The sequence below is a fragment of the Adiantum capillus-veneris genome, chromosome 29 (assembly GCF_014529385.1).
Source record: "Adiantum capillus-veneris isolate H3 chromosome 29, ASM1452938v2, whole genome shotgun sequence".
In the NCBI taxonomy this organism is placed as follows: Eukaryota; Viridiplantae; Streptophyta; class Polypodiopsida; order Polypodiales; family Pteridaceae; genus Adiantum; species Adiantum capillus-veneris.
The window spans coordinates 72,996,506-73,023,436 of NC_140959.1; the positions used below are offsets into that span (position 1 = coordinate 72,996,506).

At 41.3% G+C, this 26,931-nt stretch overlaps 1 pseudogene; it reads right to left on the minus strand.

Annotated features, from left to right (window-relative positions):
* Nucleotides 1-102: 102 nt before the first annotated feature.
* LOC147419397 (uncharacterized) lies at nucleotides 103-21,003 on the minus strand (annotated as a pseudogene).
* Nucleotides 21,004-26,931: the final 5,928 nt, after the last annotated feature.

Sequence of the window (26,931 nt, forward strand, 5' to 3'; positions counted from 1 at the left end):
CCGCAGTGTTCTGTAGTGCTTGCAGACCCCCCCATTGCCATGCTTGCGTTGCCCGAGTCTCTCACCACCCTCTGCAATACCACCATTTACCCCTCCTTCTGCCTATCCATGCTGGGGAAGTCCTTTTAAGTTGCTAGAGAAGTCCTTTTGATCAATCCTACAAGCCTCGAGAATGGACTGCGAGATGGATGATCGGCAAAATATTTCTGCCTGTGATCCATTAGCATTGTCCCTCCCTCTACAATCGCAAAAGTTGCACCCAATTGTCGTCCATCACCCTTCAAGTTTCTGGGAACAGTGACTTTCTTCAAAGCATCCTTCACATTAAAAAGCATCTTGGTTGTGCTAAGAATCACTCATTTTATGCTAAGTGCCTGGTGAATCTTCTTGCCATTATCAATGTAAAGATCTCTATCTCAAAAGCCACCCTGTTGGAACTCCTCAACACCAAGTTTCTCAATTCCAACGAAAAAAACACAAACATTGTGAGCCTCGAGTGTGGGAATGATCTTCTGCAGCTCCAAAGCATTGTGTCTGCATAGCTTGCATCCAAACCTCCACAAAGCATGAATAAATATGGTCTGCTGATCTTGCCAGAAAGAGCCAACTTTGATAGACTTCGCATCAGCGGGACATTGCACCTTCTTGATTTCTTGTACCTTGCATCAGCTACGGTTGTGATCCCTTTTCCATCCGATAGTAGCTATTGAGATGGCACAACGGGATAGCACCTTAGGCAGAAAAGCACCAACAAAAACCTCTCTCTCTCTCTCTCTCTCTCTCTCTCTCTCTCTCTCTCTCTCTCTCTCTCTCTCTCTCTCAGCCGTTTTTTGACCTAGTATACAGCAGTTCACTCTTTTGACCATAACTTGCTCATCCGAACTCCGATTTAGGTGATCTATAGCCTCAATCGAAGAGCACAAAGCCCTCTACGTATTTATGTAAAAACATAATTTTTCTGTGTAATGGAAGGCTTTGCTGTAACAGCATCTCAGAACTGAAAAAACTGTCAAAACTTTGCGTTTTTGTCGCCGACTTGAAGGCAATGTCAGACAAAACTCGCAAGGGTGGAAAAGCCACACTCGCCATGGAGAATGATGTAAAATCTTCAAGGAATTTGGATGCTAATCCAACCACATAATCTACAACAACGGAAGCAATGATCATGGCTTATTTGATCTCGTTACAAGAAACCGTCAACAAACAAGGTGAAGAGTTGCGCGCACTTGCAATGGAGAATGGTACTTTAAGAGTTCTCATTGTGGAGAATGAGCACCTCAAGAAGGTTCTTGAAATGAAAACAACACGCTTGATGCATCTTGAGAATCAAGTTCAAGAATGTAAACGCTCTCTTGTTGACATGCATGTATTGAAAGAGCGCTTGAGCAAAGTTGAGAGTGATCATGTATTGAAAGAGGAAACAATAGATACAATACGACATGATGTATGTGAGATGAGAAATGCATCCAAATCATGGGCTGATATATGTAAGGATAATGTAGTTTCTACATCTCCTATCACGCAAGCCGTTGTCCAAGCAAAGAATGTAGAGAATGTAGACACTCAAGAATTGCACGAACGACAAAAATGCTCAAAGAACATCGTCATTCGTGGAATCAAGGAGGAAAGCATGGAAACACCCCAATCTCTTGCAGTTGCTATTGAAGAGTTTTTTGCTACACACTTTGGCATGTCAGGAATCATGGCTTATGGTGCACATCGAGTTGGAAAACAAGGAGTCCCTCGCTCGGTAGAAAGACCTATTGTATGTACCATGGCTGATGAGGTAAAGAGAAAGATCATCCTTGAAAATGGTTGGATCTACCTCAAAGGAACAGGTTGTAATGTATATGAGGATCGCACTCTTATGAAACAAAATGTACGTCGCAAAGCATATAAGGAAAGAAGCAAGAAGATTAAGGTATCACCTCAAGAAGAAAAGCCACTTAAGGAGGATGCAAGTCCACCCAACAAATAGGGACACATGATCTATGAGACCAACTCACGCTTGCGAATAAGCTTTTGGAATTGTAACGGGTATCCATGGAATGCGGGAATTGGCATTGATGAGCTTACCAATGACTCCGATGTGATACTTCTTGTTGAAACATGGAAGCATGATGCACAACGAATTCTTGGATTTGACAAATACGATGTACATTCTTTGATGTGGGCCAAAAATCCAAAGCAACGAAGAGGCCAAGGAGGCGTAGCATGTATGACCAAAAAGGGTTTGAAAGATGTTTCCATTGTCAAAGAAGATAAGTATAAACGCTACTTATGGCCGAAAATCAGCCCACCAAATGGTCAAGTCATGTTTGTGGCCGGTTGGCACATTCCTCACTATGACTCCAACTTTTATGCTTGCTTGAATATGGATAGAGATCAGCCCTTTGTTGAACTAGAGGAAGACATTGCTCATTACAAGGATCAAGGTGAAGTCATTGTTTTTGGAGAGATGAATGCTCGCACAAATATGTTACAACACAACACACAACAAGTAGACATGCCGCATGTCTCAAGAAGAATGGATGACTCATACATGTATAATCGAAGTTCTAATGATGCAAAAGAAGTGGATCACTATGGAAAGTCACTTATACATATGTGCAATAGAACCGGAATGTTCATTGCAAATGGTGTATCTCTATGGCAAGGCACCAATGACTTTACATGTAGAAAGCACAACGGTGCTAGCGTGATTGACTATATGTTGTTCTCGGAAGCCACTCTAGAATGCATACAAAGCGTTACACTTGGTGAATGGAATCCGAAATCGGATCATAGGATGTTATGTATTGACCTCAAGTGTGGTAAACGGCCCGAGCATGTAGCCTCCAATCATGATGTGAATCATTTGTACCTACGTCTAGACCTCAAACGAGCACTTATATATGCTGATATGGTGGACCAAATGTTAAGCATGATAGAGCATCAAGAGAGCCCAACATTAGAATGCAAGTGGAAAGTTTTCAAAGAAGTAATTTTCTCTTGTGCAAAGGAATGCTTTTCGGTGAAACACATGTCTTGCAAAAGGTCTAAGAAGGGTAGCACCAAGAAGAAATGGTTTGACATGGAATGTAGTCAAGCCCGAAAACACTTGCTAAGATTGGATGCAATCAAAGACAAGGAAGTTTACTTGGAATGTTCACACACATACAAAGCACTTGTTCAAAAGAAGAGGAAAAGGTGGGAAGTCGAAAAACAACTTCTTTTAGCACAAGAGAAAGCACATTCATGTGGCAAGTTTTGGCAAAATCTAAAAGGCAAGCGCGTTGAGAGCTTTGGTGACTTGACTCTTGAGGATATGTATATGCATTGTAAGAACCTCTATGAGCAACCCAATGTTGATAAGATGGAGTGTTGTAGCTCCCTTCCGTTTATGTCTCCCTTCTTTACCATTGAAGATGTATGCCGCGCGCTTGAGAAACTTGCTACTCGCAAGGCAGGTGACCTTCAAGGTGTCAAGGCTGAAATGATTAAATGGACAAGCAAGAAAACACGATATTGGATATGCGATATGTTTAACCTTGCACTTCAGTATGGCATGCCTCATGATTGGAGTGCAAATTGGATCAAACCTTTGCACAAAGGAGGAGATGTAAACAATGTGAACAACTATCGCACTATAATGGTTGGTTCTTTGATGGCAAAGTTATTTGGATGTATTATGGAGATGAAGATAAGTGAATGGTCTGAAAAGAATGGCAAATGTGCACTTGGCCAAGGAGGTTTTCGAAAGCATCATAGCACTATTGATCACCTTGTCACTCTTCCAGTTCTTATGGAAGCGTCTCGATTGAAAGGAAAAAAGTTGTATTGTTGCTTTGTGGATTTCAAGAAAGCTTTTGACATGGTACCGCGAGGAAATCTTTGGAGACGTATGCAAAGCCTTCAAGTACCGAGAGAATTTATGCATGCAGTCTTTCGCATCTACCAAAAAGTGATATGTCGATTACGTATGGGAGATGGAATTTTAGAATTTTTTGCAAGCACTATTGGTGTCAAACAAGGATGCCCACTTTCCCCAACCCTCTTTGGGATACTCATTGATGAATTGGAATGCATGGTTCTTGACTTTATGCAGCAAGAAGGCATAGAAGAGGTTAAGATCGGAAATGCGGTGATCATGCTTTTGCTTTATGCCGATGATGTAGTGCTCTTGGCACATACCTTAGAAGATGCACAAAAGCTTATGAGTGTCTTGGAACGCTTTTGCCTACATAGCGGGCCGATCGTGAATGGATCCAAAACCAAGGTTATGCTTGTAAAGACCCTCAATGATGAAAATCCATGCATTGTATACAACAATGAGAAACTTGAAGTGGTAGATCACTTCAAGTACCTTGGCCTTGCGATTCCATCCAGTCATAAATGGAAGGATTGTGCAATGCGTCGCTTGGAAGCCGGAAAGAGGGCCTATTATGCATTTGAGAACATGTGCAATGCAGGAGAGATCAAGTGTTGGGCTCTCAAAAAGTACCTCTTTGACACATTGGTGACACCGGTGCTTCTTTATGGAGTGGAGGTGAGGGGTGGAAGCATCGGGAAGTCTACTTGGAAAGAGTTTGAGAATGTCCAAAAGCGTTTTCTCACCAACTTTCTCCAAGTCAAGACACAAATACCCTACATGCTCTTACTTCTTGAGTCCGGATTGCTTCCCATTGAGGTCTTGGGCATGCAAAGGGTTTTGGAGTACATGCGTAAGACACAACGTAGCCCTTTGCATTGACTTCCTAGAATCGCATATGAAGCCAGTCAAATGGTTCAAAAGACATGCAAGAGAAAAATACTAAGTTCGGGGTGGATGCTTGATATCAAGAAATGGTTTGAAAGATGGGATGCATGTCACTTGTTCAAGGATGCGTCGATCGACTCCCAAGTTAATGAGGCCTTCTTACAACGCCAATGTATCACGGCTTGGGAGAAATCCGGAGGTTCTCGCTTCAGCCATTACATCACACACGTTGCCCCAAACTACAAATCTCTCTTCTTATCGGAACGAGGTAACCGAACCCATTCCTACATCCTTGAGCCCATCCCGTTGAGTGCGATCCGCACCATTGCCTCCATTCGTCTTAGCTCCCATTCTCTACGGTGCGAGACAGGATGTTGGGGCACTGGCAAGGAGTGTCATCGACTTTGCACCTTATGCCCTCGTCAAGTGCGAGAGAGTGAGTACCACACACTACTTGAGTGCTCAGCTTTTGACCACATTAGGTCCTCTTTTCCCCATATATTCAGCCATGATCTCTCCCTACATACCTTCCTCTCCCAACCACGATGTGGACTCTCTATTGCGACGTTCATTTCAGCCATTTTTGAGCATCAAGATTCACTTATGAACTCCACTCACACCACGTGACATGTTCATTTGGTCCCATAGGTCATATTTGACCTCCCAGGACGATAATAGAACTATCTATCTATCTATCTATCTATCTCTCTCTCTCTCTCTCTCTCTCTCTCTCTCTCTCTCTCTCTCTCTCTCTCTCTCTCTCTCTCTCTCTCTCTCTCTCTCGCCATCAGCGTCTGCAATCTTTCTGCGCTCTCTCATCTCAGCTTGCATTTTGATGGCCGTTTTGATGCTAGCCTTGCTGCACTACTTTGCCTTGCCCCATGGTCGGTGCCAAGCAAAATATCTACAATCCCATGCTCGCTTTAAGGGCTTGGGGCGCATGGGTATATGCTTTCCTTTGCTACAAGGACCGCCTTTCCGGTCCCTACAAGGAACGACTCATGAACTACAGTACTTGCAGCTGCTATTTAGCATTCAAAGCATGCAAATTAGCGATACCCAAAGATGCTGTTAGGGAGGTTTCGAGCTTTTGTGCAACTGAACGGGCATGCATGAAACTTCGACTGCTACTAGTTGCTCTCTGCATTGCGCTTTTCTACCTGGGCCGCCCCCTATACTGGAAGCTCTCTACCTCCCTCTAGCCATCCACGCTGGTGTGGATGGGTAGAGAGAGATTTTTCTATTGCATTCTTCACTCCCCAATTTCTAGGTCTACCCATCCTCTCCCTTCCTCTAGCCATCCACCCCGGCGCGGATGGCTACAGAGAGATTCTCCTTTAGTTTTTTTCACTCCCCTATTTTATTTTCATTGACTTGAGTATGTCCTAACGATTTAAAAAAATGAAAAAACACGCGAATCTTTCCAGATGCACCATGACACAAATAAGGAAGGGAGGGACAAAGCATATGATGAAGGCAGGGACAAGGACGGGGATGAAGAAGTAGGCCTGGCCATGTGCGAGGTGTCGGACCAGGGTGCGAGGAGGTGGATGAGGGGGAAGCAAACAGAATAAAGAATAAAGAACTTTTTTTTCAAAATCCTTAGCACTCTCCGGAAGCAACCAAATGATGAGGCTTAGTTGGTGTAGGTCTAGGGATGCAAGAGTGAATTTCCATAGAGTGGGGGTTCGAATACTATGCAGGGCCCTTTTGTTTGACACAATAAATGACAAACTTGAGGGTGCGAGGATGAGAGTGTTGTTATTGAGTTGGGAGGAATCTAGCCACTAAATGAATATAATAGAGAACCCACAATTCAGAAAAAAGACACTATTGGCGAATCTTAGCAGATGCAGGCGAAAAAAAGCCAGTATTGCCGAATCTTGGCAGATGCGGGTGAAAAAAATCTAGACAGGAGGTGCTGATTGCAATCCGCAGAGAGAGAGAGAGAGAGAGAGAGAGAGAGAGAGAGAGAGAGAGAGAGAGAGAGAGAGAGAGAGAGAGAGAGAGAGAGAGAGAGAGAGAGAGAGAGATGCGAGGGTGATCGATGGGGGCTGGGTGCATAGCAAGTAAAACTGTTTTTTTTTTTACTTTGTGGATCTCTTGAGACAACATCAATTGTTAGATGTCAGATTGGCTAGGTGAGTTGAACTTTAGGAGATCACGCGAACGTTGTGCGTTTGAATCTCTCATCCGCCTTTTACTAGAGATCAATCTCAGCATAGCATTGGAACTTGAGGATGGGATCCGAGGAGGTATCCCATAAAGTATTGAATATAATAAAGGTTGTACTAGTATGTACCCAATATAATGATATAATTTAAACCAATATAAATCTAAGGTATCCAAACTCACTCTTTCTTCATTCTGTTTTGCACATCCTCTCCCTCCTCTAGCCATCCACGCCTGCACGGATAGCTAGAGAGAGATTCTCTTTCTATTTTTGCAACTGTTCTCCACTCCTCAAAACAACTATTATAAAAACATAGTTTATGCCCAAATCTACGATATCCAAATGAAATCTAAAAAGATGCCAACTCTTCCATTTTGAAAGTTGCATTCTAAAATTTTATGCTCAACGGAGAAATTTACACTATAAATCAGGATATGTGAACAATGACTCTCTCTCTCTCTCTCTCTCTCTCTCTCTCTCTCTCTCTCTCTCTCTCTCTCTCTCTCTCTCTCTCTCTCTCTCTCTCTCTCTCTCTCTCTTTGTGTGCTTCTAGGAGTTTGAAATTAGGTATCAGTTATGTGTATAAGCACTCATATGCCTAGGCTTTGCGTTTGCAGTGCATTGTATATCAGAGAAACATCCTCAAATTTTTATTTATTTTCCAAGAATTTTGGCAAGAAGAGTATCCTTTTATCTTTAGAAACAAGTAAGAAAATATTAGAGAAGCAAATATTTCTCACTAACATGATGCCAATTGCCCATAGGTAGTGTGGGTAGCGAGCCCTCATAGAAAGAGTGTACCTATCCATGTACATGGGTCACAAATGGGAAGGGCCTTTAGTATATGTACAAATGAGGGGCAATAATGTTTTTACAAGTTGTTATGGGTGAGAGGAGGAATGGATGGAGAGGTCTCCCATACGTCCAAGCAACACGAGCCTAAATCATCAAAGTTAAGCCTCATTCTTGCATTCCCACCAACGCGCATGATAGGATGTGCACCAAGGCCCATACTAATTAGCCCACCTTTATGGTTGGACCACCCATTTTCTTGCTTGTGAAAGGGGCCTTAGAGAAGCACATGTTGTGTTTGCCCTCTTGAGCATGTTGTCAAATCACAACTACTTTTGAAGAATACTAACTTGGTATTTAACATTAGGTTGGTAACCGGACAGGGCATAAAAGTGTCATAATATTTTGAAAAAACTTTGATGATCTTAATTAAAAATTCCTTCTTGAGATTAAATCTAGAAGACCTAATGATGAGAAAAATAAGTAGTTTCCAAAAATCACTCACCATTCCATCATGGCAAGTGCCCAATCAAGTCCATGTACTACTTCAAAAAATTATCAACTTGTTGTGGTGCCTACTACTGCCTTCTACACATGTGTCATAGTCTGCTGATGCCTAGTATCACCCACAACTTATGATCTATCTGATCCCATTATGTATGCTATTGATTCGTGCAGCTCAACCCCCCTTCTATTGTAGCTTGCCCACCTTCCTTGTCAAACTATCTTCTCTATTCACTTATGTGAGTACAAATCTCGCTCGATTTTTGGTTTGCTCGGAAAATCTTGCTCAGTGTTTGGTAGGACTCCTTTAAAGGATTTCTTTTGGTCGGACTTAAAAACAACACTTGGTCATCACTTGCACTCTTAATATTCTTTCTTATGACTTACAATTTGGCAATCCAATTTCTTCACTTGATCAAAAAAATCCTTCTGTCTGAAGGTTATCTTGGTACGATTTACAGTAATTTTGAATTCTCATGAAGTCCTAACAATAGAAAACTTGGAAAATCTGCAACTCTTGCGCTCAACAAAACTTCTTCAATTTAGTGGATAAGTACTCAATTTTTCATCGTATTGATGTAAACAAAAATGCCATCCTTGCCATTCCATGTAATCTTCCAATCCTGATAAATTCCAACCTTCATAAATCTCTCATTTATGAGCTTCCTAAAATGTTCCAACATAGCGAGCCTTCGCTCTAGCATCGCAATTTCCATCCTCTCAAAGGGGTGAAAGCATGTTAACCTGTCATGCTTTTTCATGTCCCGGACAATGCTAACTAGTACAATAACTTGGGCTACATCTCCAAGATCTATGACATATGATATATCAATAGAAAGCACTTGAAACAAGGAATCCAAATGTACAAACTCCGACAAATTTTGATATTATTTGTAAAAAAATTACCGGACGCCCAACTTTTTGAAGATGTGCTAACTTGAAACTGCTAAATAGCACAAAAAGCGCGACAGGTTAACATGCTTTCACCCATAGATAATCCGTTGAATTTCTTCTTACAGATCCCCAGCCATCTTGAAAATTTTTGAATAATTTATTGGAACATCAAGACTTCATTTTGTAACATAATTGAAATTTGGGTGCTAGATTGAGTTGTTTTTCTCTCATGCATTATTCTTAAATCCAAAATTCTAAATTCCAAGGTCCAAGATTCAAAATACGGCTCTGATACCAATTGTGAGGACCATACCCACACTCGACCCTACACACCTCCCTTAGTCCTCCAGACCGTTCCACGGAGTGACGTAGATCTATCTGCAGGTATCCCTCCCACTTGGGACCGACATTCAGACAGGACTCCAGCCTATCTCGAATGCCAACCCAAGGGGTACATTCTTTTGGGGCTCTGATACCACTTGTGAGGGCCATACCCAGACTCGACCCTACTCACCTCCCTCATTCCTCCAAACCGTTCGAGGGAATGATGTAGATCTATCTGCAAGTATCCCTCCCACTTGGGATCGACACTCAGATAAGACTCCGGTGTATCTCGAATGCCAACTGAAGGGGATACTTCCCTAATACCACTTGTGCCATACCCAAACTCGACCCTACTCACCTCCCTCAGTCCTCCAGACCGTTCCAGGGAATGACGTAGATCTATCTGCAAGTATCTCTCTATCTTCAAGTATCTCTCCCACTTGGGACCGACACTCGGACAGGACTCAGGTCTATCTCGAATGCCAACCCAAGGGGGTACTTCCCCTTATTCAATGATTATATCCACTTCTCATAATCAATCTGTCCTTGATAGCTTTCGGCACCCAAAATCGTGGTCCTTAGTCTTGATTCTCTTGATCTTTTAACTTGAGGATCTACTGTTGCTTTCTTGTCCTCCCTTGGTTCATGGCGATAACCCCTTTTTCCTGACAAGCAGGCACGGCAATTATCACTTTCCCCTAAGAAGAGGGATCTTGCAATCCTACCTAGTCTCGCTCGTCCCCGATTACCCATTTTTATCCCACGTAGTCCTTGTGTTTAACATAAAAGTTTTAAATCAAAATCCGGCCATCTGAACCTCCGAATCTTCCCACCCACCGAACCATTTCATGAAAAATCCCTTCCCGAGCTAGTGCTTAACTACTACAAAATCAGGAAGACAGTAGTCTATCAGACATCATCCAACAACAAGCAGCATGCAATCTGTTGCATACCCTTGTTTAGGGAAATTCATCTAGTTGTTCCCACCAGATATTTATTTAGAAACTTTTAATTCATTTTCTTTCCTTTATCTTCTATATTTAGCTTGTAACTAGTTTCCTAACTAATCATGCAACACATTTAGTTTCAACCGATTCATCTTGCCTCCCCATTCAGGCCAAGAAAATCAGTTACAAGCCATCAAAATGGCATCACCTTCACAATATTTTCCAAAATTAAGTGTTTGGGAAAGGCTCATCAAGTAATTTAATCATTCCTTCCTAAGAATTTTATTCTGAGAGATATAGCACCATCTGGTGACAAATGCAGAGGATAGCCCCTATATTCCTAGCCTTTCCACTTCCTTTTTAAGCAACCAAGTCGAACAATTTTCCTTAATTAAATTCACATCATCCTCTCTGACTATAACCTTCTCATCCAACTGTTGGCATCAAGACATACCCGGATTATGGCCGATTTCCAATAAGATATCACGTGTACTTCACCCGGCCAGGTAAAAATAAAACAAACCCATTCATTCCTTATCCCTCGGGCATGAATGACCTAGGTATAACAACTTGCCGGTTACGCTGCCCTAGCCGGAAAGGGCCAATCTCCGACAAGTTCCCCAAGAGAATCCTCTCAATGGGCCGGCCTTTCAATCAAATTGACCCCAAGAAGATCAATCTTGGTTCTCGGTCATTTCCAAACAATCTTCAAAACTCCTGGTTAAATCTGTGTTTCGCAATGGGCTATCCCTATCACCTTTCCAGATTCCTTTTTAACTCCTAGTTGGTAATTTTGAGGTTCATTCATTTATCAACCTTAATTCCTACTTTCATTAATTATCTACCAGCCAAATTTATTTACAAAATACAAGCGAGTTTTTGCCATAGGAATTTGATAGTTAATGTCTCTTCGGAAATGCAAACTTTTTAAGTTAAATCCCTGTTTAGTCGATTCCCAGGTTTTTGCAATCCTTTGCCATCCATGGGGCATCTCCATGGAAGCTTGTAGAGTTTTCGGTTTAAACAACACGGAGATCAATTCCACGAAGTTATCCCTATCTTCCCTATCCCGTATTTGCAAAAAAACTTGAAATTGAAAACTTTAGAAATACTCTTTAATACCAAAAATTGAACTACTTCTATCGATCTTAGACAACTACTCTTTTGTTATGGTACCTAGCTTTCCATTTTAGGAAGCTAGAAGGTCATCCTATAATTTATGAGTTTTCGAGCTTTCCATTAAAGCTTAAACCTAAAATACAAGGTAGTCACTAAAGTTTACATCTAAGTGAAAAGTTAGCATTAAAGATTAGCTTACGAGAGCAAATCTACCTTTGAAGCTTACCTTTATGATGCGTAGATACTCTTATCACTTAAGCCTAATTGCAAGGTTTCCATTAAAGCTTAAAACCTAAAAATGCAAGGTAATCACTAAAGCTTACATCTAAGTGAAAAGTTACCATTAAAGATAAGCTTACGAGTGTCAATCTACCTCTGAAGCTTATCTTTATGATGCATAGATACTCTTATCACTTAACCCTAATTGCAAGGTTTCCATTAAAGCTTAAACCTAAAAAATGCAAGGTAATCACTGAAGTTTACATCTAAGTGCAAAGTTACCATTAAAGCTTAGCTTACGAGAGCAAATCTACCTTTGAAGCTCAACTTTATGATGCGTAAATACTCTTATCACTTAACCCTAAGCTTTCCATTAAAGCTTAAAACCTAAAAATGTAAGGTAATCACTAAAGTTTACATCTAAGTGCAAAGTTATCATTAAAGCTTAGCCTACGAGTGCAAATCTACCTTTGAAGCTTATGTTTATGATGCGTAGATACTCTTATCACTTAACCCTAATTGCAAGGTTTCCATTAAAGCTTAAAACTTAAAAATGCAAGGTAATAACTAAAGCTTACATCTAAGTGCAAAGTTACCATTAAAGCTTAGCTTACGAGTGCAAATCTACCTTTGAAGTGTAATTTAATGATGCATAACTACCATTAATACTTAACCCTAATTCCAAGGTTATCATTAAAGCTTAAACCTAAAATGATGCACATAAACCTTCCTAGTATTAAAACACATGGACTAATAATCCTACTCAGAAATGAAAATTAACTCCTCTAAGCAAAAGGGAAGTGGGATTGAAGTCCTTCTTGAAGAGATGTGAGGCTCAAGGAGGAAGGAAAAGGATTTAGGATGAAGAGGAAGGAGAGAGGAGATTCTTCACAAAACCCTCAAGGGTTTGGCCTTCAAGAGAGGAAGAGAGTTGAGGGTTTGGCATTCAAGAGAGGGAGAGAGTAAGAGAATGGTTTAATGGAAACTTTGGTTTACTTAAGCATAATCTTGAGCATGGCAAATATGCAAGTAGCTTAGCAATATGTGTGTAAAAATACAGAGGAGAGGGGGTGTTTATATAGGAAATGGTGGGTGGAATTCTCTTCTCAATTCCTATTGGACCCCAATTATCTTTTCAATTCCTATTGGACCCCAAATTCTCTTGTGAAATGTTATTGGACCCTATTTCTCTTCTCAAATGCTATTGGACCCTAATTCTGCTCTCAATTGCTATTGGACCCCATTTCTCTTCTCAAATGCTATTGGACCCCAATTTTCTTCTTAGTTCTTATCTCTTAACTTTACCTTTCAATTAAGTTAGTCCCTTTTTCTCCTAGTTCTCGATCTAGATCAGTTCCCACGCGGCTTAATCTTAATCTTAATCTTACAGGAAAAATATAGGGATGACGTAATTTCTTATCTGAAATATCCTTGTCTTTTCATTCTGGAGTAAAGTCTCGTTGTCCGTATAACTTCTTTGTCGGTCTTACTTTTTCTAAATTATTTTCTAGGCCGAAAAAATTCTAAATGGCTCTAGGGTTTAGGGAGGGACCTTACAGGAGCATTGGTAGGTTTTTTATGTGTTGTATGCAGCAAGTGAAGGTCATACAAAGTTGTAGTGCATCAAAAAAATTTCGGACGGGCAAGTTACTATGAGACGGCGGTGTGATGCCAGGCAGAATTTTCCAAGTTTTGAGTGCATGAATCGACAGTCCCGGCTAGAAGGGAACAAGGCCGTGCTTGCATGGAAGAAAGAAACATACCGAGTCTTAAAGTAGGGTTCTATAGGTTGGAAAATGGAGGCTTGAGCAATAAATGGAAGGTGTCTGAAGTCGGGGCGAAAAAATGAGATTACTTTGAGGTTTTATGAGGGTTTTTTGGAGCTTAGAGATGGCCATCTCTCGCGGTGACAGGTGGCATTAGTTGGCCCCATATGCACGCACGGACAAGCTGATTGTGGGGTATATATAATGAGATGGCAGCCCCTTTGTGATTCAAAGTGGAGAGTTTGCTGATATCTGCAGCTAGGGAGTCTTTCCGGGCAGTGGGTGCGCGCTACGGTGGGGGGTGACCTTGGGAATTTTTGGGCAGCCATTTTGTGGCACGTTGGCAAGGCAGTGGTGCCGCTAGCGCTCACTAGTTAATTACATGGCACACCCGTGTGGTGATGTTGTTCCCGCACCCCTAAGGGCAAGCCTTTTTGAGAGAGGGATAGGGGAGCACCGAGACAATGCCATGGTTGCCCCGCTTGGAGAGGTGTTTATGCGAAGATTGCTTGATATTTAAGGCAAAGCTGGGGCTAAAAATAGCACAAGGGGGTGTCCCGTGCATGAAAGTAGGAGATTCGGCTAGATATAAGGGTGCTCCACGCCCAAAGGATCCAGTTTTTGGACAATTTTAGGGGTAGCACTTTCAGAGAGCAGAGGAAGAAGAAGAGGCCCGTATGGCACATATGGTCTCATGGATGATGACTTTGTTTTTCTCGACGATGATGAGGATAGGGGTTTAGACCTAGGGCTACCTGCCCATCTACTCAATATCCTATTACCTGGACTCTATAAGGGGTGCAAATAATTAGGTTAGGGTTCCTTATGTTGTTTGATTGTGTTCAATAAAGGTTGCTGCCTCTTTCCACTAATGTGCCTCCTAGAGGTATTCTTTGTGTTTTCTACTATGTACGGGAATGCATTGCAAAATTGTAATTTTTACCGTCATGGAATCTTTTTCTCGTTCACTCTTTGAATCGAGCATGATCATCAACACGAACATGTGTTTCTTGTCCATTAGCATTGCCCCTTGTCTCTTTTTTAGCATCCATGTTTGTCTGCTTTAACTCTGATTGGTAGCATAATATTCAACACATTTGCTTAGTATTGACATTAGATTCAAATTTATTTTTTTTCATAATCTCTTGTCTAGGTTTAAGAGTCAAGCAGTCTGACTAAGCTAGTTTGACCAAGTTAGGCGTTAGACATCTTCTCTTAATACCATGGGAAAAACCTTCCTAATAATCAATGGTTATTGTATGCCATGTACTACGGCTTTCTAGTGGGCTTAATCTCTATTGACATTTAGCTTAAGTATTATAAAGGGATTTTACTAGTGTGATGAGCCTGGGGAGGGAAACAATGTCATATGACCCCCCAAAGTTCAAAATTGAAATGAAATGACAAAAAAAATATTTTTCTCCACCCCTCTCTTGGTATGCACTTGATGCATGAAAATCACAAAAAAAAACTATGTATTTATTTTGTACATAGCTATGGTTTTGACACATATGGATCTTGGAATAAGGAGAGGAAGGAACAAACCCTATGAAAAAAAAAACCATTGGATACTGATTCTACCCAATGGTCACTACATGACGGTCACTACCTGATGATCACTATAGGTGAAGAGTAAAATTCAATAGTTAAATGGAGGAGAATCTTATGCATTTTGGAGTTGGAATCAACAAAACATTATAAAGTTCAAGCATAATTCACTTGTGGACACAAGTCTTGCACATGAAGTCAAGAGGGGACCACTTGGAAGACTTTTGAAAGGGAAAAGATGGACACATATTTTTGTGAGAATTTTCTCTATTTCTCCATTCCAAATTGGAAAAAGTTTTCGATAGCAAAGTTTTAGGTGTTGAGCTGATCTTTTGGCCCATATTTCTTTTATAATTTTTGGAGCTATGGTTTTGGAGGTATGGCTGAAATGGTGGATCCTATCTGTCCACATGGGAAGAAGTCACGAATATCCAACTCCATACACAAAATTTCTTAGAGTTTTCTCACCATTATTGCTCTATTTTCTCTTATTTTATCAAGATTCTTTGAAATATTATAAGGAAACTCTTGGACTCAAGCTAGGGAAGGTTTCATGGAGACAAAGCTTGCCCTGACGAAGGAAATTAGGAGGAAATTGGTTAATAAGCAAGGCACACAGAGCTCTCTCATTAGGGGAATGCCTCTAGCTGAGGTTACTCTATAATAACTCCTCTTGCTCATAATATCTTCCCTAATCACTCTCTTGGCCTATAAAAGGAGGCCTTTTCTTTTGTGAATGGGGACACACTACATACACACACACACTATCCCATATACACACTATCCCATACCCACATACACACCCTTGTGCTACATGCTAGTAACATGAACCCTAATCACATAATCACAACACCATCACCATCACCATGCACACAATGAGAACCATATCTCCGCACACTTGTAATGAAGGATTGAGGATACGATTTCAAGAAGAAGAATGGTGGCTACACTCATGATATTCCTCACCATCCACTCCCATCCCTCCATTATGCTTCCTACGGTCTTGTTCCCTTATCATCTTCTTTCCCTATACTACCTATGTATCCATTTTTTTGCAAGCAATCAACACTCTCCATCTTGGTGCCATACCTTATGTCGTTCGGGATACATTTCATTGTGAGTATGGTTTATGTTTGTTATTTCCATTTTCTTATGTTAGTAGATGTGGACATCTTTGTCATGCCACACAAAGGGGAGGGCTATCCTATCATTCTAGGGAGGCCTTGGCTTATGGCTATGAGAGCTAAGCAGGATTGGGGACACCGGCATAATCCAAATGAAGTATTCCAAAGGAAAGCCAATACTTTATGACAAAAAGATAGGTTGGCAACATGAGACGGATCTAGACACCTCTATGGATGATTTTTCTAGTGGTGACTCTTCAACCACTTTAGAGGAGGAGTCAATAGTGAAGAAAGTGACAGTAGCATTGAGGTGATGGGTCATTCTCAAGGACCCTAAGAAGATGGAGAAACCTGATGCCTCATCATCAAACCAAGGGGAGACACCAGGTATACACCCTCTGGTAGAAGCAAGTAAGCTACATCGAATGCTCTATAGTGAGTTGTGTGGGAAGGAGCATGAAGATTATATTTTGATGCTAAGTAGTTTGACCACATTGTTCATTGATGAATATGTAACCCTGTAGTACAGAAGCTCAGGCGGCTAGGAGTAATTAGACAAGACGCCCTGCTCAAAGAGGTGAGGAAATTGCTAGAAGCATGTTTCATCTATCCTGTTGAAGACTCAGAGTGGGTTTCTCTAGTGGTAGTCACACCAAAGAAGAATGGTAAGTGGAGGGTTTGTGTTGATTACAAGCCTCTTAATATAGCCACAAAGAGGGACCGTTTTCCTTTTCCTTTCCAAGACAAAATTATCAATGAGGTAGCAGGACACGAGTGCTACATGATATGTGATGGCTACTCAGGCTACTTCCAAATTAGCATCACTGAAGAAGATCAAAAGATGACAACCTTCATCAAATCATGGGGATGTTTTGCTTACAGAGCTATGCCTTTTGGTCTCACCAATGCTCCAACCACTTTTCAACGCTATGTGACATTTGTTTTTTAGCCATTTTTTGGAAAATCAATTCCGTGTTTTTATTAAGATTTTTGTATCTATGGTCCCGCTCTCTTCATTTGAAGAAAGTTTATGAAGGTCTAGCTAGGCTGCAAGCTTTGGGTGGCCAGCGCAATGTGGAGAAATGCCACATTGGTGAAATCAAGGTTACTCTTCTTGGCCATGTGATCTTTGCCAAGGGCATTGAAGCTGGCCCAAGCAAGGTTCAAGCCTTGGTGACTCTGACCTCTCCCACCACAACAAAGCAGCTGGTCTCTTTCCTTCAAAAGGTGAGGTATTTGAGTAGGTTCATTCACCTGCTCTCTCAAGTGGTTCTCCCTTTACAACAAGCTACCCATAAAGAGATATTCACTTAGAGTGAAGAAAATGAACAACAATTCAATGAGGTAAAAGAACTTCTAGCCTCACTTCCAACAACGACAAGCCATTTTATGTAAACCCTAGTGTGGGCAATGACACACTTGGGGCAGTATTGATGCAAAAGTATCCTCAAACTTCTTTCATGTGTCCTATCTAGTTCTCTAGTCGCATGATGACTCCATCAGGAAAGGGATACACGGAAATGGAGCACATGGTGCTTGCATTAATGTTTCCTACCACCAATTTTTTCTCTTATCTATTGTCTAGACCATTCGTAATCTTAATGTGGGATGGTAGTCTAACCTCACTATCCTATCTTATTGCAGATTTAGCGAGAACCATGATTAAATTGTTAATCCATGGGACGAAGCTGACTCAAGTAGTGCATAGAGGCTACAAGAGGTTGTCAATCTTTTGAAAAACAACAAACAACTCGAATCCAACTCAAGATACACTCAAGTCACTGAAATTACCAAAAGCCAATCGCTCCATCGACAAACAAATCACATCCGTTACAACATCAAATGGCATACAAACGTAACAAAACTTCTACAACAAGTTTATAAGACATAAGCACACATGCTTGTGGTCTCAAACCCCACTTTAGGTCAAGTGCCAAAATTGCGATTATTAACAGCAGTAGATTTTTGACCTAGTCATTTTTGACCCAAAATGCACCTAAATGCTTAGCAATGATGCCACAATACCCCGCCAATGCTTAATTTTCTATTTTGAAGTGTAAATTACTACTTATGATAAAATTAGGTTTCCGGTTGGCGACGCCAAAAGCTACAAAATATCGTGAAGTGTTTACGTCAATGCATAGAGCTCTTACCTACGGTTGCAATTCAAATGTGAGAACCAGGGAGGGAGTAGGAGGCGGGAGAAGGAGAGAAGTGAGCGTCGTTAGCTCACGTTGTGTATTTCATTATCCAAAACATACAAATAACTTACAAAAATTGGATTTTATACCTTAGCCAAGGTTTTTGGTGGTTAAAACTAATAATTTGGGAGGTCTAGCTAAAGATAGGTAATGACAAGTTGATACACTCTGGAAGCTTGTAGCCCCAGCTCATCAATTACAGGGTTTACTTGAAAAATAGGAGTTGCAATATTCCCAATTTATCAAAAAATATAAGTGTTTCTACAATAAGAGATCCAAAAAATGTTATCCATGTTAGCTTACTGCTGCTAACATCCCCCCCCCCCCCCCCCCCCCCCCCCCCCCCTTGCCTGTGTCATTCCTTGACACGGCTTTATGGGCTGAAGTAGTCTTCGGGTTGATGACTAGAAAGGCGGTCTTTAAGCACATTTAGTGACTTTTGCTATCTCATCATCCTCTCTTTATCTAGAACTTGCAAGAAATTCATAGTGACTCTGTTTTTCAGCTCCACTGCTGAGTAGCCTACAAATCGTGGTGTCAGGTTGCTGATCACTGGCCCAAATATCTTCCTTCGTCGCCAAGTAAAGAACCCTGTGTAGAACGCTTCCTCAAATGCCAAAATATTGTGAGAAGGTAAAAACATACATCTGGTGTAGAAGCCATAGAGGACTTCTTTTAAGGTTGGCCACTAAGATCATAGCAAAAACCTTTATTACCCTCAAGGAATGACATCCACGGGGTGCATGCTTTCTTTAGCTAATGGAATACTTCATTGCAGGTGAGCACTATTTGGCAGATTTTATATAGCATAGCACATGATAGATTCGGTATACTTTTGAAGAAGGACATGGCGGCCGTTAGGGTTTTCACCATGTCCTCTTCTATCGGTGGTCCATTTTCTGGAGCAGGCAATATGGGGTAGTTCAACCAAGTTGGCCGCTTCTTTGTTAGTGCCTCATATGCTTTCCAGGTCCTTACTCTTGGTATAGGACAGAAAGTAGGATCCTTTTGTAGGTCTGCAGGTGCTCTTGTTAACAGAATCAAATACCTTGGATTCTTGTTCAACCAGCTCAGCCTCCACTTTGGGTGGTCTTGATCTGCACCCTTGACTTGCATGTCTGTGTATATCCTTTCTTTGACTTGGAGCAACTCCACCTTTATCAGAGGATAGGGCAGGGATTGTTGGTACCATTGCACATTGATTTGATTGGGAGTGAGTTGTGTAACATTGACGGAGTGAAGAACTCTGAGCTCCCAATCCATTGCTGCCTTCCACTACTCATCTACCTCTTGTGTAATCTTCACCTTCAGTGCATCTTTCTCAGCCTTTCAGAGTTGAGTTGGACCATTGGCACTGTATCCATTTTGGTTATGTGTACTTGAAATTCATCCTCGCCACTTAGCTCTTTTGCTAGTTGTGTCTCCATCTCAACGAATGAAACTGAGGGGATCTCTATTTGTGGTGGCTGGCTGCTCTGAAGTGTCTGCCTCGTCTTGTGTTTCTAACCTCGTTTGTTCCTTTGATCAAGGCCATTGCGAGATTTTCTTTGATTTGCCGTAAGAAAATTGCCTGATCATTTATTCTCTACTCAGAGTATTGTAGGGAGGCGTTTGCTACATCTAACTGTACTTGCATTTTCTGAATTGACAAGGTTGTTCTTAGAAGTTTGTTGGTAACTTCTATCAGCTATTCATCTTTTTCTTTGCAAGCATCTGACAAATTTGTAAGCAGATCACTAAGCTCCTCCATCTCTTTCTGCTATTTCTCCCTTCCTAGCTGATGTTGTTCAGCTTCAGCTTTCAATTCCTGCACTTGCCTTTGTAACCCGATGATGCTGTTTAATCGGTTGTCTAACTCCCCTTGGAGTGCGTCAATCACCATTTTGAGTTCTTTAGCCCTTGTGACATGGCTAAGTGCTGTTGAGCGGAGTCTTTCTGTCATGTCCTGCATTTTCTTGGCATACTCATTGACTTGCAGGATGACCTCGTCATTTGATTACCAATCTTCGTTTCTTGCTAGTTTCCTTGATGTTTCTACAATCTCCTGTGTATCTTTTGGCTGTGTCATGGCGGTTGGTTGCTGTTGCCCTTGTGGCTGTGGCTGTGGATGATCTTCTTCCGCTTTGTCATCCTGAGGCTCTGTGGATGCCTCGTCCTTTTCTTGTTGTGTTGAGGTCGAAGGTGTTTCCTTGGCCTCCTGTTCTCTTGGTTGCTCAAACTTTGTGTTGTCCTCTAGTGCAAGACTTCCTACCCCTTCTGGATCTTTGTCTTGCTCTTTTTGCTGCTCTTGTGTAGATTCAATTGCCTGTTGTGCAGATTCATCTACTTCTCTTTGTTCAGGCTTTGTCTCCTTGGTGGACTCAAGTTCTTTGGCTTTATCTTCCCGTTGGAGCCTGGTGAAGATGGTGGGCTCGACATGGGGTAATCATGTTGTTCTGAAATAGGTGAAGAAGGGCGAGGAGACATATCACCTTGATCATGTTGTGTGCTCCTTGTGCAGTTGCTTCCTCTGCTTGCTTTTGGTGTTCCACCACCTCTTTAGCTTTTGGTTCCACTTCTTGGGCTTCTCTCAGCTTCAAAGCTTCTACTTCTTGATACATCTTTTCCAGTAATTTCGTGGGGTCTTCGTCTTGTTTCCTGGTATGATGCTTCATTCTTGGTCCTTTCAATTTAATTGATACCCACTTTGCTGGGTCCTTGTCTTGTGCTTGGCGGCTACGTTCATAAGAGTGCTTTTCTCTTTCAAATCGGGCTTATTATTGGACAGGTTCCTCCTGGTATGTTGCCATGGATTTTTGCTTTATTTCTTCAATTTGTGCTCTTCTATCCTCATTATCAGAGATTTCGCTGCTGTGCCATTCTGACGAGCTCTCAGCAAACTCTTTGTCAGACTTGTATGTTCTCTTGGTAGCTCTTGTAGCTCGAGGGGAAGGTTGTGCTCACACTATCCAAGTGTTTTGATCTGGGGCAGGCAGCAAGTTGTCAGCCATGTCGAGAGCATGGTAAGCAATCCTGGTCAGAACCTCTGGTGCACCCAGATATGTGATTTTTCCTTCTTTCTTTGTCCCTTTCAATGTGGACAAAACATATTGTGCATGGTCCATGGGTTGCCTGGTTGTTGATTTGAGGACTTGCATAAAGGTTGTGGCAACCACATGATTGGGTGTCGTATACCTTGGCGGTCTTTTGGTAGGAAGTGAAAGTGCTGATGGTACAACCTTGTGGGCTCTTCCATCTGTTTGTGGATGAGGTCGGCAAATGTCCCAGCGGAGGTTTCCTTGGTGAAAGTTCCTGTCATCTTTCTATATCTTGCCCTCATTGTCATTCCCTCTGTTGGAAGTTTGAGTGCCTCTGCCACTATCCATTTGGTAATCACCACTTCAACTTTGTTCCCTTGCTGGTCTGGCATTTGAGCGGTTTCATCTTCTTTGATCGCTAACAAAAGCTCATAAGCTTTTTGGAAGTCCACTCCACACGGCTCTTGTTCATAAAATTCTCTGAGACCAAGCCTTCTGTTGGCTTCTTTGGTCTGGGGCTTTGGGACGACATCATAACATTCTTTTGGTAGAAGTTGCAACTCTACCCGATGTTCCTGTTCGCTCTTGAATCTTCCTGTGAACATTGTAGTGTTATGCTCTTCAAGCTATTCTCTTGATAGATAGGTCGCTTTGGCGGTTCTGACTTAATCGTGGTCTAGTTGGTATGGTGGTAGCTCTAAAACTTTTCTTTTTTTATTGAGCTTCTTCTTGGCCTTCTTTGCTGCTTGCATGGCTCCTGTTGAGTGAATAGAGTGTCAAAGTTAGCAAATTTGACAGATTCTCTCTAAAATATCCTTCAATCTGAAATGCTGACAAATTTGGTCCAATTTGCTTCAAATCAATTTTTGAACATGCATAGATGCATAAAAACATGAAAATATCAAAATTATGAAGTCCAAGCAAAAAAATGCAACAAAAGTAAATAGTCAAATTATTTACAGTTGAGTGATTTTTTCAAATTTTTGCAAGCTTGGCATTACAGGCTTGAAGAATTTAACAAATGGATACTCTGAGTGAAATATGGGCTCATTTGGATGCATAGGATGAAAATGGTGCCAGATTTAGGCTTTAGGTCTCTGAAACAGTAGATGTAAAGAGATTTTGAGATTTTTGAGCTCCAAATTTGTTGAAACTTGGCTAGTGGCCTTAGGACATCATGTTCTTTAGATTTATGATGGCAAAATTATAATTTTTTTCCATTTTGGCCAAAAAGTAAATAATCGTGATTATTAACTTTTCTACCAAAATGAACATTTTTTGGGACAACTTGGTTCTACGCATTGTATAGACCTTTTGTAGGTGATATGAGGTGATTTGGATTAAAAAATATGGCTCATAACTCAGAATTTGGCTTACGAGGACTTCTTTACGTTTTTATGGCAATTTTCCATATTAAATGTGATCATTTTGGCTCAAACTTGAATTTTGGCATGTAATTGGTATGTACAAGTGATAGGTGAGGTGATGATGCAATTTTCAAGCCAAAATAGTGCAAAAGTAAATAATCACAATTATTTACAGAAGTCACATTTTTCTTACAAAACTTGAAAACTTTGACCTAAACACATTCTATACACCTAAAACAAGTCCTAAATTGAATTTGGTAAACTTTGGTCTTGCCGGCATCACTTTGTGGTTTGTCGACTCTGAAATCACTGATTTCTGTGACTACACTGCTTCTTGAGTTGGTTAGTCATTTTTAAGGCTATGGACTTGTCCGCAACATAGTTGTGAAGCAACTCATCCAATTTTGGCCCATTTGGAGTCAGTTTGACCTCGTATGTCGAATTTGACACTTTGTAGCCTTCGAGCCGTTTTCTGCTTTTTGAGGGATTTGCTTGATTGATTTCACAAAACCAATCATATATATCATGTATAGACCTCGTAGGTAAGCTATCTATGGAGTCAAAACCCAATTCTGGCATCTGCCGAGAACCTAGCTTTTCTACTTGGGACCCCTTGACCTTTGCAGAATGGTCAACTATTGATATAGAAGTGTTCTAATATGTTGGGGCATGCTAAAATTCAAATCTCATCTGATTTGGTTGAGCTGCGAAGCTGCTATGGTCGATCTTTGGTCGTAGGTTTTCGTGCACTGCTCGGATTCTAGGGTTTTTTCTAGGGGTTTAGACTAACTACCGGCCGCACAAAATGGATCATTGATGAGTAAATAACTTACCCCTCATGTCACGTGTGAGATGGCACTGAAAACAGGTGACAGTGGACTCCAAAAAATACGCGCGAAGAGGGTCGAAAGGCTCTCTCTCCAAAGGCAACAAGTGGAAATGAGGTGATTTTAGCCTACCTTGGGTATCTATACTCGGACTTCTTGAACCAATTTTTCCTAGATTCCCTGTTAGTCCTACTAGGCCATGAAATCTATGTTAAACTCAAAAATTCCCCAATCGGATTCCTGTAGCTCATTCTGCAAGAATTCTGCAAAAGTAGGTCTGGCCGCCTAGTTTAGGCTTCCCGCTTCCATCTGTCGATTTGATTGAATTTTTTTGTGCTTGTCCGCCTTGACTTTCTGATCACCATCGTGTCTTTAGTTTTCCCATATGAGCTTCGTTTTGCTATTTATTATTAATTTTTGACCTGTTTATTGAAAAAATCAAAGAAAAGAACAAAATGCACTAAAAAAGCAAAGTGAAAATCCAATAATTAAGAAAATCCATTGAAAAACATAGATTTATTGGCTTTTGTTGGATTTCTCTATTTTTAAGTCTCAATATCAAGAAAAGTGATGAAAATTAATAAAAAAGGACTATTTTTTTATGATTTTCTGATAGTATATACACTATTTACACTCATCGGGGAGATATTTCAGTTACATTTCCCCTGTTGATGATTTATAAGGGTATTATTAGGTAATTTTGTAAAAATTCACACGTTAACATCGAACATTTTTCCTCCCTCTTCAAACATTTCCCTTATTTACTCAGTACTCTTCCACCCTTCCTAGATGGCGTACTCCGGGACGACTGTGTGCCTGGATTGAACAATCGTGTTTATGCATAGCCTTGGTTGACTCTACCATACTTTAAAGATCAATGCAGTTCAAATTCTTATGTTGTGCAAGAGTTGGGTCTTGAGTAATTAACTCAAGGGTTTTTGATGTTGAGGCTTGTTGTTGCTGTCTTCCAAAGACAAAATCTTTGTAGCTTGCGTGCTTTTTGCTTGATTGTACCATCAGGATGCTTTAGTATGCTGATTTACTGAGCTTTTGGTATCAATAATGACTGTTGTTGAGATTTTACTCGCCATTGATATGTCGGTTTGTCTTGGTCAGAATGATATGGTTGAGTTTTGTGAGGCTTAACTCTCCATTGCTTGATTGGTTTTGCAGTTTGCGGAGAAGATAAGTGGTCCTTTTTCTTCCAAACCCATTTCATGTTAGGTTCCCTTCTCACAGAAGTGCATCTGTGTTTTGATCCTCGGAATCATTGTCAGGAGTTTTTTGGAGCAAGGGATTGCGCATATGTACATACCCATGCATGGTGCATCAAATAAAGGATTGCCCATTTTCCAGAGCCAGGTGGTTATGTGGGCCCACACGTTTACAGGTAGGACAGGGTGTACATAATGCATAGATTTTCAATATTACCAGTACCATTGTGTTTTTTCTACAATAAGGAGGAGTTGGTAGCGCGTAAAACTTCTCGAGGAAGCTATCCACGGGCCGACGACATGAGGTAAGCAGGTGCGTCAGATGGCATCTAGTGGCGTCAGGAGGCCGAACGGGGTCAAGACTTGCACGTGGATAAGTACGGACACGACATGGATGCTTTCTTGTGATAATTATGCAGAGAGGTCATCATGAAGACCATATTTTGGGGCCACTTCACGTGGTGGCGGGATGCATTCTTGAAAAAAGTCGAGTGCCAGGTGTGCGGATGATGCAAAAAGATGACAACTATGCACTGCGAGGTCAGTTTTTGGCTTGTTCGGGGTCCGTTTGAGGTCATCTAAAAGGCCAAGGGTTCCCAACTAATAAAGCTAAGTGTGGGAACTGAAAAAACAGAGAGAAGACCAGAAAAAACGTGGAGAAGAGAGGAGGAACAGCCGTAGGTGTGTTTTTGCTCATTTTGGTACTTGTTTTGGCCGTAAACTGCTCATCCGAGGTCGGATTTGAGCACTTTGACATTGTAGACTGGGGTTTTGGGCCATTCCGGACGCGATGGCGCTGTCCATTTTGCCAAATTCCTCACTCTTTTTTTGCTATTTTTCTGTGTAAGTTTCTCCTATGAGCGAAGTTTCTGCTCCAGTTTGTGATTATATCTCGCATATTTTACCCATATTGTGTGAGGTGTTTGCCCCATCGGTGTTGGCCCAAGCTCATTTGTATCTAAACATCTGAAATTCTCCTCTTTTGAGCTGAGTTTTTTGGGTGTGTGTGTGTGTGTGTGTGTTGAGTGGGCAAGTGGATAGTCTCTCTCCTCTCACTCCAGAGGTGTGTTCCCTGTCTCGGCCAGGTGTGTTGTGTAAGCCGAGTGGTGCCCCATAGTGTGTGTTTGTATCATTCCAAGAGTGTGTTTTGGGTCGTTATAGAGGTGTTGTGTGTGTTTTCATCCTGCTCACATTCTTTTGGTGCCCCCACGGAGGATCGTCTTCAGGTACCTTCTGCTTCGAGCTTCGAGCTTCGAGATTCGGGATTACAGGTTGCAGACTACAGGTTACAGGTTACAGGGATCGGTACAGGTACAAGTGATTCACACAGGTGCATGTAGCTAGAGTACAATGATATACTAGCAGTGGTGTCACTTGCAGTTTTTGTGGGTATGCATCATTTGGCGCTTGTTTGAGCGCATTGTCTGCTGGATTGTACTTTATTTGTGGAAACTGCCATTGTACGCCTTTGTGGATCCATATTTGGTTTTATTTGGCAGTCCCAGCCATTTCTGAGACTTGGTCTGGAAGATAGTCATTTCTGAGACTTGACTATACGCGATTTGCATTAGCCTTCGTGTGAGGGTCAATAGCGTGAGGTTTTATTGAGCTGGGGGATTCTCAAATGTGGAGATCCTTTCGGTGATATAGGTAGCTGGAGCACCCTTTTGGTGACCTCGCCATAGGCTATGTACTAGTGAGTCCTACTTGATGCTCGGGTTCTATTGTTGACAGTTTATGCATACATATATAGTCTATATTTTGGGTTCCTACTGATCTACTTTTGGGGAAACTCTGTCAAATTTTTTCCAAGTTATGATAGCGAGTTTCTTGGTCTTTTGAGCCATTTATGTTGTTATGCTGCTGAAATTTTGGCAAAATTAGAGGATAAGACAGGTGTGCTTTCTTGGGAGCTTCATGGTTGGCTTTAATGGATGATCAAAATGGCCCTCAATTCACTCCTTTTCATTTAACTCAGAGAATCCAGATCAATGTTCATGTGTCCAGGAAGATTTTTTTCCAGCAGCACATAGTCTTTATGTTCGGGCCAAGAAGATTAAGAGAGATCCTGGAATGTCCTTTGCCTGTTCTAATTCCGATGATCAACTATGAAAACTCATTTGATGTGCATGTGTTTGTCCTTATCTAAAGCTAAGC